Raw genomic sequence first — 6,742 nt, forward strand, 5'->3', positions numbered from 1 at the left:
ATGGTTCTTGGCAATTGCTTTACCTCTTCCCATTAAGTTCTGTTTTCTTATTCTCAATTGTCTTAACCAATCTTCTTTTCTCTATTAGCTCTTGAGAAGTTTTTTACTTAAACAAAGCTATTAGCTGTTATTTTGGAGAAATGCATCAGATCTTAATCACATCTCATCAAAGTATATAAACTAGAAACAGAAAACTTTCCAAGGGAGGTCTTGGCTGAGAGTAGATGTGGAACTGTGCTCATTACTAACCCGCTGCTCAGGCTGCAGATAGAGCTTAGTGCAAGCTCCTGTCCAAAATTCAGATGGGACTAGGTTTATTCTCCCAGCACTATAAAGGGAATGAATGAATGAATGAATGAGCCAATTAATGAAATATCATTTTAGCACCCCAAAATAGCACATACCTCATTAGTGTCTATTTTAAACATTTATTAGAATCTGGAAATTTTTTTATTTGTTTATTTGACTTTCTTAGCTTTCAGCCACTTAGGTTAAAATTCAGTGATGGAGACATGAGTCAGTGGTTAAAAGCACTGACTGCTCTTCCAGAAGTCCTGAGTTTAATTCCCAGGACCACATGGTAACTCACAACCACCGGTAATGCGGTCCAGTTTCCTCTTCTGGTGTGTCTGAGGGCAGCTACTGTGTACTCATGTACATAAAATAAAAAAAATTAATCTTTTTAAAATGTATTTTTTAAAAATTCCTTAATATTTAAAGTTTGGGTTGCAGAAACAACTCACAGACTATATGAAGTTCAAGAAAAGAAAAAAAAAGGAAAACCATTATGCTTAATTCTTACACACCAAGAAAACTTTGATTAATTCCAGGTTACATCCTGTTTTACATGTACTTTATGCTCATTGTAACGAGTAAGATCTTAATGCATACTATCAGACCTTTAAAAAAAAAAAAAACCAAGCACTGACAAAAATGTATTTGTATACTTTTATGCAAAAATGCTTAAAATTTGTACATTTATCTTTGTTTTTAAAAATAAAGTGGTAAAAAAAGAAAGTGAAAAATAAGTAAATAAATAAAGGCTATGTACCCTAAAAAAAAAAAAAGATTTATAACAGCATTTTCTGGTGTATGTATATAAAAATATCCATTAATTGAACCATTAATTTAGTATGTATGTGCATGTGCATGTTTAGGTCAGAAGACAGACGTAGAAATCAGTTCATGCCTTGTACTGTGTGGGTTCCAGGGATCAAACTCAGGTCATCAGGCATGGTGCAGGCCCCTTTCCAAAGGGAGTCATCTCACTGGCCTGGCCTGTGCATTCATCTTTCCCTAATGACTGATGATGCTGACTCTCTTTCCATGTGCTTGTTTATCTACTTTGCTGAAATATCTTTCAGTCCTTTCCTGGTTTTTGAGTTGTTGTTTTTCTCACTGAGTTATAAATTTTTTTTTGCATATTCTGTTACATTTTTGGTGCATTTCATATAAATTGTTGATTGTATTGGCCTGGAATTTTTTCATGATACCCACTCATCATACTTCTAATGTATGTAAGCTATTTATTGTAACCATATCTCTGGTTTCTGATATGAGAATGTAAATACAATATATCAGAATTTAAAAAAAAATAATAAAGCTTGGGTTGGTTCATTGCTCTGAGGTCACATCTCCAGGTATTTAAGCAATATGAGTTCATTGTGTGGTAGAACATAAAGCTATGAGAAACAGCATCATAAACTGTGAAGATCTGGAAGTGGATATCGGCATTGTTTTAAAAGTTGAATAGTTTTAAGAAGGGAGAGATCCTGCTGGGTTGCCTCATTCACTTTGATATGAGGGTCTTTGCCTAGTCTTAGTGTGTCCTGTTATGCCTTGATTGGTTGACAACCCTAGGAGGCCTGACCTTTTCTGAAGGGAAGCAGGAGTGGATCTGGCAGGGATTAAAGACTGAGGTGGGGAATGAGGGGGGAGGGGAAACTGCAGAAGGGATGTATGGTATGAGAGTATAATGATTTTTTAAAAATTCAAATACAAATGACACACAGGTGAGCAAGTCCCAATTGTGAGCCAAGTCGGATTTGTAAAGGTTACAATGTAGATAAGACGACAAAGCTGAAATATAATAAAAGAAAAAGAAGGGAGAGTGTGATCACATTAGTCTGGTTGTACAACTGAAAATGTATTAGCCAGTGTCCAAATAGGAGACAGAACCATGGAAAGATGTTGCCATAGTAATCTAAGCTACTGTGACATGTCAGAGTTAGGTTCAGCTGTCAACTCAATACATTCCAGTTACCTAGGAGGAAGGAGCCTGTTGAGCAAGTGTGGAGGTCAAATTGGCCAGTGGTCAATGTCTAGGATGCAGTTTTTCATTGTCTTTCTATTACAGCCCAAGCCTACCTGCTTAGGGATAGCACGACTCACTGTGGGCTGGGCCCTCCTACAACAGTTAATTTTTCCTGCCTTGAATTCTTGCCTTCGCTTCCCCCAGTGATAGACTATAACATGTAAACTAAAATAAGCCCTTATAAAAAGCATTCTGGGACAGCCTGAAATAAAGACAATTATTGAAGCAGAGTCCTAGTGAATTTGGGAATTTGAATTGACAAGACTTGATGACTTATCAAAATAATTTAATGATCTCTTTAGCCCCTAAATTATTTAAAAGATGGGTAAAGGTGGGGACTGGGAAATAGCTGAGTTATTAAAGGCACCTACAACTCTTCCAAAGGACATGAGTTCAATTCCCAACAGTTACATAAGACAGTTTACAACTGTCTGTAACTCCACCTCAAAGGAATCTGATTATTGTTTTCGTTGTTGTTAAAAGGGGAGGTGGTTATTCTTTCCAGGGTTTCTAACCACTGGATGGTTATTGGTACCATTTCACTGAATGGAGATAAAGGAGTAAATGTGCAGATTTGGGAGCAAAATAAGTCAGATTTTTAGCCTGAGTTTAGTCACTTAAGGGACATTTAAACGGAGATGTGTACTAGACAGTTTCCAAGCTGCAGGTGTAGACTTGAGAAGTATGAGCCGTATAAGCAATTGATAGTCCAGAAGTAACTGTGAACACTGGAGTGTGTAGAGTTAAACTGGTCTGCCTAGAGTCAGAAGTATTAAGGACCAAAAAGTAGTGAATCATGAAAAGGCCCACTGATGCTGGGGAACCAGATGAGCAATTCCACTGTAGGGATGCAATGGGAACCACAGTGTCATGGATTGAAGAATGAACTAAGAATGTAACAGGTGAGATCTTTGCAATGTTCAAGAATAAGGCAAGAGGCTACAGAAAAAGAGGGTGACATCAGAGGAATATTATAGCTGAGGTAGACAGGGAGGTGTTTAATAATTAGAACTTATAGAGATAGATGCTAAAGACAAAATAGTGAGAGGTACTAGCCCACAAGATGTCCTGAGAAGTTAGCAGATGGGAAAAGAATGAGGGAAACTCGCCTTTCTTAGTGTAAGACTGAAAAGGAGGCAACTGGAGAAAATGCAAATTAGAGGCCAGTTTTCAAAGCATCCAGATCTCTCCATTTAGTAGATTAGCTTACCATTGCTCAATTTTGTACCAAGCTGGAGTAGCCTTATTTTTGTCCCTCAAAGCTATCTTACAGTGTCTTCCAAAGGTTACAACATTGATCCGTGATCCCTTATCTAAAGCCCTTAGTATCAGATCTCTTTGGAAATCAGAATTTTTAAGTCCAGAAAGCTGATATGGTGCATAATACTGTATGTTATCCTGCGGCCCTCCAGTAAGATCTATAGTAGAATGCAACCGTTTCTCTAGATAAATAAGTAATTCAGGTGAGAGTTTTGGTGCCAATGGCTTAGAAGACTAAAGCGTTTTAGAGCCCTTTTAGATTTTTGATTTCACATTAGGGACCTGAAGACCTCTAACAATAAACACTGTATGTAGACTTAAATATGAAGCAAGCACAATTTGTGTAAGTGATTAATATTAACTCATTTATAGAAGTCAGCTTCCTGACTTAATCCATCCTCTGTTGTTGTAACAGAATGCCTGAAATTGGATAATGGAGGAAGATGCTTCTCTTGGTTCAAAGATCTGGAGGTCATATTGCTGAGTCTTAGGTTATATAAATTTAAAACTGAGAATGACAGATTATGTGCTTAAATTTCAAATGGGTAGTTTTGCTATTCTTTATTCCTGGAGTTCTTTCTATACCGTTTCTTCTTGCCAGTTCGGAACAAGATTTGTCTTAGCTTTTCTCAAATAGTTCTCCAAGTCAAGCTGAATTTCAGAAGTTTGCGGTTCTCCAGTAACAACTGAGATTAATAGTGTTTTAGCTCCATTTGTGCCTAAAGAAGCTGAATGCCTGTAGGGTTATTGTTGAAGTGGCTCCTAGCTTTTTGATCAGATGCCATTTCTTCCTGGTCCACAAGTACTTTCTGTGAGTGGTGTGAGTCACAGTGTCAGCACAAATGTGTAGGACGGAGCAAAAAGTAAAGGGCTGTAGCCTATATTGTTTAATTTTTTTTTGAGTTGAAGATTACATTTTACAAAAATGAACAAAGGTAGTCACTAGGTAGTGATTAAGTATCCTTTTTTTTTCTTTCTTCGGTTGGTAGTGTTTTATTATACACCCACGTTGTACTGGGGGCTAAAGTTTTGTACATACCCTTGGCATTTTACACACAGCACTGAAACTCCTCTTTGTTGATTATGTCCTTTCATATAGAGCCACAGGGATGTTGATGTAGGCATGAGATTATCCATATTCTGGAACTTTCCTTTGTCTATATTGCTGGTTTTCAAAATAGATCAGGTATAACCTCTATTCAGTCTCGTTTATTACTTGCAGCAGAATCTTGTCATATAGTCAAGGCTAGCCTAGAACTTTTTACCTACTTTAGCTTGGCCTGAAACTTGCTATTCACAGGCATTGATCTCATGGTAATCTTTCCAAAGCATCCTAAGTATTGAGATTATAGGTGTCCCTACCATGACAACTGCCCTTAAACCAAGTTTAAACACTCTAACAAGTCTAGTATCTTTATCCCAGTGTCTCCAAACTTTGTCTTCCTTTCACCTTAGTCCCTACCCATTTCAGTCACATTCCCTAACTTAAGTTGCTCATTCCTAGCAAGCTGTGTATATCGTTTGTAATTCCTCTGCATAGTTTGCGGGTCTGTTGCTGTGGTTTCCTTTCTATCTGAAATGTCTACTCTATGATGAAGTCTTCAACAGTCCATTCTGTTGTAATAAATATTTAATCTCATTCAGGGGTTTCTACCCTACCTTAGATCATTCTGTTCCTAGATAAAAGACACAAACATCCTTATATTTATAATTAGCCTTAATCAGCACTAGAGCCAGTTAGATATCTACCTTCTACACTATTAGTTTCTACTTCACTATCAGTAGCCCCAAGTTATAACTTGCCATGCTTTATCTGGGCAGCTCTAAACTCCAGTTGGCAAGCCCTTATGGCCATGTTTTCATGACTTACCTACCCCATGGTATCTTCTGTTCTCTCTACCTTCTTCTTCCCAATGGTTCTCCTTCAGATCCCAAATCTGAGAACCAAAACCCCACCTACCTCTCTTCTGCCCAGCTATAAGCTGTTGACATCTTTATTTAACCAATGGTTTTAAATTAAGGAGCAAGGTTATGTAGTATCACTTTATGTACAAGAGGATTCTCTTGTTCTTGAGGCAACTATGGCTGGTATTTAGCATCACAACACATAGTAACTGACCTCAGCACCATCCTGTCTAGTGGGATGTTCACTGGATTTTGTATTCTCAATGTCTGTTCGGCTACTTGGATTAATAAGTGCAGAGCCTAGAAAGTAAATCTATGCTTAGCAAATGAGTCTTCTTACCCAATTGCCACCTGCATTAGCAAGCCATTGTCTCCCACACAATTATTTTGACATCTTAATTTACATACATTGATTACAGTGCAATAATCCTACCACTCAAAGATTGAAGAGTTTGTGGCAGGAATTTTGTGTGACATACTTCAAGATTCCATTTTGAGAGTGCAAATTTTAATGTGACAAATGTTACTAATGCCCTTAATTGGATTCAAACTCTGTATCAAGGCTATTATACCTTTAAAAGTTGTAGCAAATTTGTAAAGTAACATCTGACTAGGGGTAGAAATGTGTTCTTAGCTGCCTCTGCTCTAGCTCTTCTCAGTCATACACCTGCCCTGTGATGCTTGGCAGGGCGTGTCTGCGTTCATGTTCTCAGGATTCCTTTTCCAGTTTGGTGTTATAAGCCAGTTTCTGTTTTATGCCATCTTAATTCACTATCATCTTTAAACACAAAGCATTCCGTATATAACATAGAAAAAAATTAAACGCAACTTTAATTTTCTACATTGACCATAGAGCCAGTCAAGGCTTCTATGTTGCCATTAAAGTAAATTCCAAACTCCTTACCACAGAAAAGGAAGGAGATTATTGTCTCTCTTACAAAAACAAAACCTCCCTGATTAGTTAGCTTTTATTTATGTATTCTTTGTCCGAATTTATGTATCTTTAACTTATTCCTATTTCTGTTTTATACACACATGTTGTTCCTATCTCTTATAGTCCTGATGCCTGGTATTTCCTCTGGCAGGTGTTCCCTCTGTATGACAAATCTGACGCTGCATGTTCTCCTAGTTTATAGAGCATGCGTTCATCCACATGGGTGTTAGTTAACATCCACTTATACCACTGCACCATGAATTATATGAACAATGAGACCGTGTATCAGTTTGAACACAGTAATAATAAACTGAGGGTCACCAGTTAGG

General features: G+C 37.4%; 1 protein-coding gene across 3 annotated transcripts in view; it reads left to right on the forward strand.

The window, feature by feature from the left end:
* DOCK4 (dedicator of cytokinesis 4) overlaps nucleotides 1–6,742 on the forward strand; it is a 383,278-nt gene that overhangs the window by 292,381 nt on the left and 84,155 nt on the right. The gene's annotated exons all lie outside the window — the stretch shown is intronic.

Source organism: Micromys minutus, assembly GCF_963924665.1.
Source record: "Micromys minutus genome assembly, chromosome: 1".
NCBI classification, from domain to species: domain Eukaryota; kingdom Metazoa; phylum Chordata; class Mammalia; order Rodentia; family Muridae; genus Micromys; species Micromys minutus.